Here is a 12,979-nt window from a genome sequence, read left to right as displayed (position 1 = left end):
TAGTTTTTATAAATTAGTGGCCATGTTTAATATTTGGATCACTTTTTTTCTGGACCACTTTTTAGTCTTGGGTGCTCAAAACACTGGAGCAGCCTTGACCAATAGAAATCTAATGTGAGACACATAAATAATTTTAATGTATCTGGTCGCCATGTGAAAACATAAAGAGAAACAGGTAAAATTGATTTGAACAATATATTTTATTTAACCCAATATATCCAAGTTTTATTTTGATTGCTCCTCTGTGCTGAGAATTATTAATGAGATACTTTGCATTCTTTCTTCCATACTAAGTTTCTGAACCCCAGTGCATGTATTATTCCACATCTCAGTTTACACCAGCTGATAGCCATGTAGGGCTTTGTGGCACAGCCCTAGAACTTGGCTTCTAGTGACATCAACATGTCACCTGAGGTCTCAGTGAAGTCTCCAATTTTTCCTTTTCCCTGCTGCTTCTCAACTGTTTAAAAAAAGGTTTTATTTATTGATTTTTAGAGAGGAAGGGAGGGAGAAAGAGAGAGAGAAACATCAATGTGCGGTTGCTGGGGGTCATGGCCTGCAACCCAGGCATGTACCCTGACTGGGAATCGAACCTGCGACACTGGTTTGCAGCCTGAGCTCAATCCACTGAGCTACACCAGCCAGGGCTGCTTTTCAACTTTTAAGAAAGCAGCATTTTAGAGAATCAGAACCTGTGTTGATATTTAAAAATAAACCAATAAAAAAAACTAGAGACCTCAGAATTAGAGTCTAATTTCTCAGGATATCGAAGTGGAATTCTGTTCAAACATAAGTGATAAGCAAAATCTTTTGCAGTCATGTTATTTAGATATAACAATGATAGCAAATATTCATAAAGGCTTGGTGCTGAGCTAGGCAGTGTGGTGGAACCAAGAAGAATTAATTATATGGTTTTTGTCATCAGTGTCTTCAAATAATTTTTTGGAAAGATAGAAATGCACATAGGAAATAATAAAATAACTAAACATGGCAGAGATTTAACTGGACAGGGTGCAGGAGGGAAAGTACAGGTGAAGGGAAAAGAGAGTGTGAAGGTACAGAGGCTGGAACTGCCTGGGGAAAAGGGAGCCACAGCCACCCTCAGGAGGCCCTTGCCCTGCCAGCTTTCTCCGTGTCAGAACCTCCTATGGGCAGGAGGGGAGGCGTGGTGGCACCGTGCTTGTTTCAAAAAACGAAGGGCATATTTCAAACTTCTCTGTGGTGCCCTTCTATTCTACTGAACTGTGCTTCAACACAGTACCTGTAAGATCAGAATGTGGGGATTTAAAGAGTTCTCTTTTGCGTATATAAATTAGTGGGTGAACTGGTCTATTTCTGAAACTGCTTTGGCTTAATCCTGGATAACAGTCTGGAGACCCTTCTCAATTTTACATGCTCAGTTGAGAGTCCTTGAGACATGCAGTGTTTACGTTCCCCAGTAGTTATGGCCTCTAGAGAGTCTGCTGTTTGGGTTTATGAATGTATACTGAGCAAATATGTGAGACTTTGTGGCTCAGATGATGTACTTTTTGGAGAACATTAGACCTATGGGGATTCCATGAAATGAAGTTTCCGTGGTCAATAGCATTTTGGAAACTCGATACCATGTCCTGTTCTTGGAGAGACACTAGTACATCAGCTCTTGAGAGCCCTACAGGAAGGTAACTGTTTTCACTTAGTTTAACCCAGCACTTTCAAATCAATTAATTTTATCACTCCCCCTACCCCACCCCCCACCCACACACACCTTTCTCCTTCAACTCCTTTAACATCCTCATCCTAAAGATCTGGATTCTGATTTTGACAGTTACTTTAAAAGTCATTTGTCATTGCTATGACAACCTCTGTATTCTAGATAGGTGTTTTAATTCTCATCTATAGATGAATATTTGTCCAAATGTCTAGAGGATTTGAAGGAAGATCTTCATCATAGGGTAACTCACTTTTTGTGTTCCTAAGAGGATGCATTTGACCATAAATTAGGGCAATAGGAAACACCCATTCTCTGGGGTTCCGTTCTTTAATACTCTCAAGTGTCACCAAGGCAAGCTGAATTATCTCATTAAATAGCGATATATTCTTAATTCTGAATGGTTTAGTGTAGTTGGCATGTATGCTGTCTGATTCTCACCAGCCCTTGGGCGTACTGCTTACGAGAACTGGGAGTATCAGATATTCTTGGAGCTAGAGCTCCCTTTTCTAGATTGGTTATTTTTCTTTCAAGGTCAAGCTGAAGGCTTATTCCTTCCTCAATCCTTTCACGAAAGCCCATCAATTTCCATGTAACTTTGCTGACATCACCACCTCTGGCTGCCTGGACCCCATCCACATTTCTATTTGACAGTCAATGCATACATTAAACATTTGGTCTTTGTCGTTTACTTTATGGATTACATCAGCTATTTCAGTACTGTTGTTTCTCTAATGAATTCTTGTTCTTCTTGCATTGTATTACATTTTAAAATAACTGGGTGATCCAGTCCTTGTCTTTGGGGATGATGGTTTTTAATGATATTTACTAAGAGGTAAGGAATGAGTATATTCACCTTTTTAAGTGTACAATCATTGATTCTTGTGTTGAAATACTTACATTGTAATAAAATGGTGTAGAATCAATCTGCTTTCATGGCTTTTGGGAAGCCTTATAAACAAGTTATAATATTTTAAGTTTCTTTAAACATATTTTCTTCATCAAATGAAATACTAATGACCTATTAATTTAAAAACACAAGTATATGTAGTTATGTACACATGAACATGTACACAAATATGAATAGATCCAAATATATATGATATATATTTTTTCAGTATTTCCTCTACAAAGTAAATTTGGCCTGTGAGACCCCATGATGGGAATTATGAATGTGGTTAATCTAGGTCTAGTTTGGGGACCAATAAAACATTGATTCTACCTAAGTTTTCCTGCCAGGCTGTGGCGCTTCCAGTAGACCAGAAAACTAAAGCTGCATCTCGTACTTCTTCCTGTGTCATGAGTACCAAGCCTGATGCTGGAGAGAGTAGTTGTTTCTTAAACCTCTGTCGGTTTACTGAATTTAACTGTGGGATCTGGAGGTTGATGAGAGATAGTATTTAAACGTTAAATATATTTGTTAGTACAACATTTTTTTTCAAAAGGTACTCTTGAACAGGAGTACCTACACATACACCTGCATTTCATAAGGAAACCTGAGTCTAGATATTGATATTTGAAATGTGTGGGAAGTGAATTCTGTGGGGCACGAGAAAAGAAATGCTCTCCAGCTTCCCTTCCGTATTCCCCCAGCGGCAGTCCCTTCTCTCTGAACTGTTTCGGAAGAGCTTTATAAGTAGACAGAACACTGGGATATTTATTTCCTCAGGAAGTGAAGAATGTTCTAATGGTGCAATTCATGAAATGGGCCCATTTCTCTCTGTGGAGAGGTTCTCTCCCTGGAGAGAACCTTTATCTTCTTGCCGGCCTTCCCCTCGAAGACATTGCCGACCTTCACTGATGCAGGACACTCAGCCAGGCCAAAGGGGAAGGCTTTCAGGTTTGGGGACAAACTTTCCCCAAATTGAAAAAAATTTTTAAAGAGCTATGCATTAGCTCTTAGGGATCATTTCTTCCCTAAAGTCCCAATGAAAAAGCTCATATTTTATTAGGGATTTCAGTGATATATTCTTTAAATTATAAACTAGTGAACCTTCATAGACAAAGGCAAAACCATGGCCCTCCAGATGTAAACTTTGATTTATTCTCTGTATAATGATTTGAAAGTGTCGCTTGAAGAGTTGGGGATGTTTTGGAACTTTCTTCCTGTACTAGGGGAACAGTGAGAAGCAGAGGCGTAGATACATTCAATGACATGAACTCGCTTTGCAAAGCAAGACGTCGTAGAAAGTTGAATTACCCTCTTTGAGGAAAACGACCCTTAAACACCATAGAAAAGTCTCTAATTTTTAAAAAATAGCACGATTTGGAATTAGATAAAGCTGTTTCTTTTCAGACCTTATTTAGGCTTCATTTCTTTCTGCAGTGTTGCTCCACACTGCCAAGCCGAACAGCTATCAGAAAACCAAACAAAAGGCAATGATTCCGAGAAGCCCGAGAATCCGTTGCCGCCTTCCACTGAGCAGCCCTGAAGCGTACGCAGGGCCTCCTGTTCCCATGACTCCTGGGTTGTTATTCTTTATTTCCTATGAATGAGAGGAAATGGTAGGGAAATTGTTTTCAAGACTAAATTTTATAGCAAAGGAGTCCTTCTCCCAACTTGTCAGTATTATATGACAACAATTTTAATGTTTTAACTAAAATGCCTAATTAAGAGACACATTAAAAAATTACCTGACAATTCCCAGAAAACTGGTGAAGAAGCCAGACTCTGAAGAGAGTCCTGGCGTTTGTCGGCGGTGGGGCAGTGACCGTGTGGGGCTCAGCCAGCTTCCTTCTCTGTGCGGTGGGACAGCCCTGTCTGTCCAGTGAGGCTGCTGCAGAGATTGGATGATATAATACACAAAGCGCCCAGTACAGGGCCTAGCACACACATAGTGCATATTTGATAAGTATCTGCTATTAACATTCTCACTCTCATGAAAGTGAGAGTAATCTTGGTAGAAAGTGTTGTTTCATAAACAGTATTTCAGCTGCTGCCAGCGTTAGAGCTAAACCAGAGGCTTCATTATAGCTTTGTTTCACACTGAAAGGTCTTGCTATTTTACTAGAATAGCACAGATTTTGTTTCTCCCATTCAAGTTAAGCCCAACATTTTTATTTGGATATCATATCAACCACATGCTTTTCTTTCTTTTTTAAACATATTTTATTTAATTATTTTTAAAGAGAGAAGAAGGGAAGGAGAAAGAGAGGGAGAGAAACATCAATGTGTGGTTGCTTCTTGCTCACCTCCAACTAGGGGCCCGACCTGGCCCGCAACCCAGGCCTGTGCCCTGACTGGGAATCAAACCAGCGACCCTTTGGTTCTCAGGCTGGTGCTCAATCCACTGAGCCACACCAGCCAGGGCAACCACATGCTTTCTTTAATACACACCCAATTATTGCACTTGTTAGAAAGGCTAAAACTCCAAAGGTACAAATTGTAATAAAGGAAGGAGAAAATGAAGGATTGAGTGACAGCCATTTCCATAAAACGTGGTGATGACTGTAGCCCAGGGAAACATTTGTTGTCACAGCAACTCCCTGGAGGAGATGACTGAAAGGCTTACCCATGCAGCCCCAGACACAGACACAGGAGGGGAAGCAAACTTGTCCCTTCAGAAATGGCCTGCAGTGAAGTGTAAAAAGTACTCAGCTATTTTAGAAGCATGGCATTCTAAAATCAACAAGAGATCATAGAAACTTAACCATCAGCAAAATAAAATGAACACCTCTATAAAGTATATATTCAGCCTTGTAGATTAGTGTGAGAGCTGTGTCTATAAATATGGCATACGGCAGTTTAGGGTTATGTGGAGTGGTGCTTCTACACATAAAATCCACATGTCATTCTTTTTTATGTATCTATGTATCGATCTGTACATAACTTTATCTTTTCTTTTTTAAATTTTATTTTTCAATTACAGTTTACATTCTACATTGCTTTGTATTAGTTTCAGGTGTACCATGCAGTGATTAGACAATGGTGTACTTTACAACGCATTTCCCCCAGTATTTCAGGTGCCCCGCTGGTGCCGTACAGAGTTGTTACATTAGTGACTATCTTCCCTCTGCTGTGCTTTGCATCCCTGTGGCTGCTCTGTGACTACAATTTGTACTTCCTACTCCTTCGCCTTTTCCACGCAGTCCCACAACCCCCGTCCTCTCTGGCAGTCATCAGTCTGTTTTCTGTGTCTAAGAGTCTGATTCAATTTTGTTTGTTCATTAATTTTGTTCTTTAAATTCTGCATATGAGTGAAGTCACATGGCCATTCTTGAGGCAACTTTTGTAAAAAAGCACTGAGAGTGCTCGTCCCAGAGGACTAAAGCTAGAAAAGCCTAAATGATGGGGTTATTTTAAACCCATAAATTTCAAACCTCACTTATTAGAGTTCATTTTATTAAATGTATCCATAAAAAAAGATATACTAAGCTGAAAAAATATTCTTTTTAAAAATATATTTTATTTTTTATTGTTGTTCAGTTACAGTTGTCCCCATTTCCCCCTCATTACTCCCCCGTGAAATGACATTGTTCTAAGAAGATGAGAAGAGATGCAAGTCTATCCACATGCACCTGTTATGTCCCAGGCACTGTGCACGTGAAACACACCCCTACCTTCTGGAGTTACATTCTAGTGAGGGAAGCAGAGAGTGAACAGGTCAGCACAGAAACACCTTCGTGCCAATGTGGTGCTGAAGGAAGTGAAGGAATGTGGAAGGTGTGAGGGCAGAGAATATGGGCACACGTGGACCTGTGTACAGGGAGACTCTCTGGAGGATGAGACGTCACCAGCTGTGTGAATAGTGAGAGGAAGTTTTCTGAGTAGAAGGAAGACTGTGGGTAAACGTTCTAGGATGATGCCAGTATTTGAGGAACTAAAAGAAAGCCTGCTGGTGTGGACAGAGTTCACGCAGTGAAGGAGAGCGATGGGACCTGGGGCTCAAGAAGCAAGCCGTCAGGACTGCACAGCACAGTCGGACAAGCACAGTGGTGCCAGGATGCCACTGTCGGGAGGAAGAAGCGCACTGCAGATTTTTTTACGGAGCCTTAGGAGCCTGATGGCTCATGCTGTCTGTGAGAATCTGCCGTAAAGAGCCCCCCAGTACTGGCTCAATGAAGGTAAAAGAGTTCTTCCCGTAGGTTTCCAGTGCCCTTCAAAACCAGAGGGATCTTGTGAGTTTTCTGTAACTAAACACTGCTTTCTCTGTAATCCTTGTGTTTCTATAAAGAATCAGACCCCTAGCTTTCCTCCAGCAAAGTGACTAAACTGGAACTTAGAAACCCTTAAAATACATAAAACAAGTACGCCATAAAAATGGTTTGCTCAGGCATTAAGCATTTTGAGATAATGCATGCTTTCGAGTGGACGCATGCAGACTCATCCCCAGGGAATGCCTTTGGATGTCATAATAGCCATTCTGGTATCAATAAATCATTTACTATTTGGATAAGTCATGGCTACCACGTCCATCACTAGACACATTTGTAATGGTTTTTATGAACAATAACAACAAGCACCTAGCAACATAGTGTTTGGTCATGTCATTTTTATAGTCACACGTAGTTTTGTGAGCTTTGGTAGGATAAATTCTTACCGTCTCTAATATATCTTGAAAATTAAACAGCCAATATCGTTGGAGGCCCACTGTGCACAATACGTGGAATCATGCTGCATGGCGTGTGGCTTTACGTGAGAGTGATACTCAGTGTTTGGGGCTGGTTTTTTTTTTCTGCCCCATGAGGGGTGAGGCTGACCTGTAATGATTTCATTTTGTCTGCGATGTTGGGGACACAGAGTAGTTCAGTAAGTATGTGTTGACCAGATAAGTGAATAAATAAATAGCTTTTAGGCTCACTTTATTTCTTAAATTTCTTGTAAGTCAAATAAGAAATGAATGATCTTCCATCTCTACTTTCAATGGATAGCTTTCCCCTTGATCTTTTAAAACACGCATAGTTTCAAACACAGCCAAATGAATGCTGTTCAGTGCTGATACCTCTGAGAAGCCCAAGCTTCGTGATCCCTTCCACCTGTGCAGTGCTTTGTAGACATACACACTGTCTCCGTTGGTCCTTGGAGTAGTCTCAAGAGAATATATTTTGTAGTTAAGGAAACTGAATGTTAAGGGACCCTCTACGTTTCTTCTAAGACAGGTGTCTACGAGTAAGGTCTGTGCCTCTTAACTCAGCCTAGACTATGGTGCACCATATCCTCCAACAAATATTTGCCTGGCTTTTAGAGCCATGGTCATCTCTGGCATTATTTTTTAGCTGTTATTAATTACCCTTTCATTTTAGTTCAGATTTTTTTCTTTCCTCCTCTCCATCTCACACACCCCTTTGATTCTCTTTTGGGCTGCTAATATTTGGCTATTGCCATTCTCTGTGTCTCTTAGTCTCTAGATCAAGTTTTGAAATTCTGAATTTTAAGTGACTAAGCCAATCTTTTTGATTGAATTTGTTGGAGAGCTTGTCTTTAATTGTAAGTAGATATTGTATGGCGAGGAACACTTTTGCCCAGGCTGTGTTGAGTATGCTGATGGATGTGGGAACCTGGCTGACCCTGAGCTGTGAGTAGAATAGGAAGACAGTGGGGTCCTGACAGAGCCTGAGAACATGGAGTCACCAAGCATCTGGATGTGTGAATGAATGTTCTGTTGCTGTGTCACTCTGCCTAGGATGCCCTCCTGGTGTAATTTCTGTAAGTGTGAATTAGATCAGGGTATTGGAGTGCCTGTTTAGGGAAGGGCTGAGAATTAGTTTTCTTTTGTGATCAGTTTGTTTACTGACATACATGTCAGGAGATGTGCAGTTTCACTCAGAGAGATGCCTGGAGTTCATAGTAGGAGAGTTATCTTTTCTAGAGCATGAGGTCCTCGAGAATAAGAACTTTGGCCTGTTTGTCTCAGTGCCTAGGATTACACCTAGCACACATTAGATGCTCAGTAAGTATTTGTTGAGTAAAAGAATTGTTCTAGCAATGGTTCCAGGCTTTCACTTTTAGCAACAGGACCAGGTTCAGAGTGGACCACATGATTTGCTGGTGCATCAGTCTACCAGAGTTTTGAACTGAATCTGCCTCAATTACTTAATGACAGCAAGCTCTAGCTGAGCTGGAGTTGGCATTTGACTCTTTTCTGTGACACTGTGCATGCAGTTCTGTTCACTGTTTCAGTGGGTGGTTTCCTACCCCTTTGATATGTTATACTTGATTATGATATTGTAATTGGCTTTAGTTTGACTCTACAAAATAGAATAGTGACTGTAGCTTATCTGTGGCTGAAAATAGGGGTATAAGAATGAAAAGAATTGAAGTGGATTGCTTTGGGTAGCCTGAAGTGACATTGATTAATATGCTATCAATTTTCTTCCCCTGAGAAACATTTGGTCACAAGGAGATCTGGCTTTCAGAAGAAATTTAAATTTGGGTGTGAGGCTTTTGGCATAGTCTAGTATCATTGGAATGGCCAAAGTAGATTTTGTTTCCTTTTTCCCATGCCTGACCAGGGTTGCTCAGAAAGGCTCAATGCAGTCTTCTGACTGTAGAGTTATCTGTTTTCCATAGGCTGTGCATGATCTTGCCAAGTTCCACCGAAAAGCCAATTTGTAGAGCGCACTTGGGCAGAATATATTACTATGTGGAGCACTTCAGAAAGCCTGGAAAGCTAATGTCAGAGGGGTTATACTGTGGAATTTCCAAGGAGAGGCTAAGAAAGAAAGAGACTGATGGATTGATCTCCAAAGGGCAGGAGGTATATTTCATGTTTCATAGTGCTAGGAGACTGCAGACTTTTAACGGATGCTTTTGAATTGCCTCAAGAAATACAAGTGTCATATTTGTTAGATTTTTAAGAACTAATGGTCCAAAACACTCTGTGTGTATTTTTTTTAGTCCATCATGTGTGCATAGTGGCTTTTTGTTCTTCTCTGATGGTGTCACAGTGGGTAGGTATGAGGATCCGTCAGCTGAAAAGCAAATGAAAAAACTGGCGAGGAAGAAAAAAATCAAAATAAAATGTTGGATTGAGAAATACCAAGAAAGATGGATGTTTCAGGTTTTCTTTCATAATGTCAGTAACTGTAAACAAAAAAAAGATAAACAGAAATGTCATTATCTATCTCTTCAATTTTAAACTTACATTTTATAGCTATCCACTCACTGACTCTCATTTCTTCTTGGTGTTCTCATTATACAATAGTCAACACATTCCAGAAACTTCCTCTTCACTAAATAAGTGGAAAACTCTAACATGAGATTATGCTATCACAGCAAGTGTTCTCATCCAAAATATTTCAGAGAAGTTACAGGGCAGGCCAATTACTGCCTTGGGAAATGAGGAAGAGCTCGTTCCTTCACCCCTCTCGATGTATCCCTAGGCTCTTATTATTCGGGCTGTTTTTACCCTGTTATCTTTAACAAGTTCATTCCATCTTAGAATAACATTGCTTTTAATATAGAATGAACTTATTTTAGAGTAAATAAGTTATTTATTTAATGGACTCCTTTTATTTTGACCTTGGGAAGTTAATACTGATAATAGCTTAGTCTTAATGGTTTCTAAAAAGATGTGCACCCTGTCACACTTAGGACACTTTAGATTGATAGAGTCTAAATGTGCACAGATTTGTTGAGGTATGGGACAGGTATTTATTGAATGGGAATACTTCCTGTGGTATAGAAGCCTGAAAGAACCTGATATATCACTTAATGTTTTTTCCGTGGTGCTCTGTGAAGGGATAGAACACTGGGTGCTCTTTCCTGATGTGGCTCTTCTCTAGGTTGGTGTGGACTGAAATAAGACTTTGACACTACTTCAAAGAAGTCACATCTGAGGCAGAAGATTGCCAAAATATTCTCCTCATTGTTCTTCAGAGTCCTGAGCTGTTCCAGATACCCAGAGGTTTCAGAAAGCTAGCCTCTGAGAAATTGAGCTTATATAGAATATTAAAAAATAAAAATACCAACTCTCTTCCTCCCCTGATGTTTTAAGAAGGTGATAGAATGATAGGTTCAACTGTATTGTAGCTGAAATTACAATATATAAAAAAGGAGGGCCTTTATTAAAATTAAGCAACTGGCCTAGCAGTAATCATATAACTGGTTTGCTTAGTACATGGAATTATGCCTCAATGTAATTCATGTGGTATTTTTAAGAATGGATTTTTGCCAAGAAACTACTCATTATGAAAATGTAAAGAGCAACTTCTTATCACTTTCTTCTGTAATTGCCACATTCAGACATTTATCATGACACCCAACGAGACTTGGTAGTGCTCCTGGTAAAATCTCTAGTGCTCACATCGCGTTTGCCCTTGCCTGCCCTCCCTTCAGATCCGTGTTCACCCCTTGGGTACGTGGTCACTGAAAGTATCTACAAGCTTTAAGAAGTTGGAGGTGCATTTTGCAGCTGACATATTTTACCTAAAAATAAATCACAGGATGCACTTTGGAGAGCACAGGTTTAGGAATGGAACATTAACAAAGGGTACGTCAAACCGCAAATACTTCTAAGTCCATCCAATTCAAAGTATTTCCACACAAGCCTGAAAAAATAACATTACCAGCAAAAGTATTGTCTTGTCCATAACTTTCTGTCATTACCCTGTGAATTTTCTGAGCATACACATGGAGGTAGGTACCCTGTTCTGTTCACCTTGGGAGTTGAATTTTCTTCCTTATTTTCATGAATGAACTGAAAATGAATTTGAACCATGTGCCAAGCTTAGAAGGTATAATTTTAAAATATTTATTCCTCCTCAAATACTTGAAGAAATAGAATCACTTTCGATTCCCTAATCCCATTCCTGGCCAAAAATACACATTCTAATCTTCAAATTATTTTTGTAGACAGAGTGTTCCAACATTGTTTGTTGGTATAAATAGCAATATTATTTTAGTAACAAGTCCGTGGTAACAGCTTAATTTCATTTTGAGTTGAACTGTTAAGCTACACAAATCAATCATTCAATGCCAACTCAAGATGGCTTTTACAAGATATATGTCATAAATAAACTAGTCTCAATCATATAGGCCACCTTAGACCTTATGGGAAGGGGTTGCAAATTGGATGACCATGCTGTGTTAGCCAACTCACTTCCCAACTTCCATAATTTAACTCATGTGTTATTGAGAGTCACCAACACATGAAATATAAAAGTAAAAATCACACTGTTGAGTAATCACAAGCTGTTGACTAATCTCCAGGGAAGGAGGGGCAATGAGCATTCTTTCGGCCACTTAATTTAAGAAAGAACAGGCTCTGTTTGTTTAAGAGGCTAGTTTGTCTGTTTCCTGATTGCATTCTTATTGTGAAAATGCCAGAAAGTATTACAATGGATAAAATGAGGAAAAAAATAATGATTAATTTAAGAGGGCCAGGAAAGAGTGGTGGTAGATGTTGGAATGTTTCCTTGGAGTTAATCAGTGGTTCATAAAATACTTTTTTATCTTGAGAACTGAGTTTCTGATTCAAGTTACACAGGAGAAAATATTAGCTGGCCTGAGAAAGGAAAAACCTTGGTTCACATAAATTTGTGCACAGATGCCTTTATCATGGGAAAATTGTAATTGGAGGTTCCAATCTTGTGCACATGATTCTGACCCAGTTATTTCTGTACTGCGAGTGCTCAGAGGAGGTACTGGCTAGACCTGACAATAATGAATTAAGAGATTCCAGCTGGGATATGATGAAAGCATTTTTGTGAATCTCTGTATCTTGGCTGGACCACATGGGTTATAACTTGGAGAGGCCTAAACTAGTAGTAGTATGTGACAGATTTATAGCCCAATTGATGTTGGGCATCAGAAAAAAAGACTGAGGTTAAAAAAATGACTTGAGAATTATGACTTTAAAAGAGTTGCCATTGGAATGGATGCTGAAGAAGGAAAGCATGAATTCCTTAAAAGAAGGGAAATAAAAATAATAAAGATTGATGATGAGGTATTAAATGGGAAGCAAGGTAGTTTGTTTTTCACAGCAACTGCCTCCTCCAAGACCCCTTGTCCACTTTCTCTGCTTCATAGTTCTCCATGCCACTTCTTCCATCCAACACATCGTATAGCTTGTATAGGGTCTAGCTCTCCTACTACATTGTGAGGAGAGGGATTACTTTTTTAGTAATCCCACTCACCTTCAGCTCCTTTGTTGCATCTTCAGCTACCAGACTTGTGTCTCAGACATAGTAGGCTCTCAAGAAAAATTTGTTGAATGAATGGTGTGAATTTAGCCAAAACTTTCTTTTAGTTTATCTTTCCTTCGTCCCTCTCTCCCTCCCTCCTTCCTTGGCTGATTTCAGCAATTACTTATTAGGATGTGCTAGGGCCCAAAGACCAATCAAAACAAG

The 12,979-nt window shown here is 39.6% G+C and overlaps 1 protein-coding gene across 1 annotated transcript in view; it reads left to right on the top strand.

The window, feature by feature from the left end:
- FBN1 (fibrillin 1) overlaps positions 1-12,979 on the top strand; it is a 228,157-nt gene that overhangs the window by 56,750 nt on the left and 158,428 nt on the right. The gene's annotated exons all lie outside the window — the stretch shown is intronic.

Source organism: Phyllostomus hastatus, unplaced genomic scaffold, assembly GCF_019186645.2.
Source record: "Phyllostomus hastatus isolate PE091 unplaced genomic scaffold, TTU_PhHast_1.1 phas_scaffold_501, whole genome shotgun sequence".
Lineage (NCBI taxonomy): Eukaryota > Metazoa > Chordata > Mammalia > Chiroptera > Phyllostomidae > Phyllostomus > Phyllostomus hastatus.
This window is presented reverse-complemented; position numbering and strand designations above follow the sequence as displayed.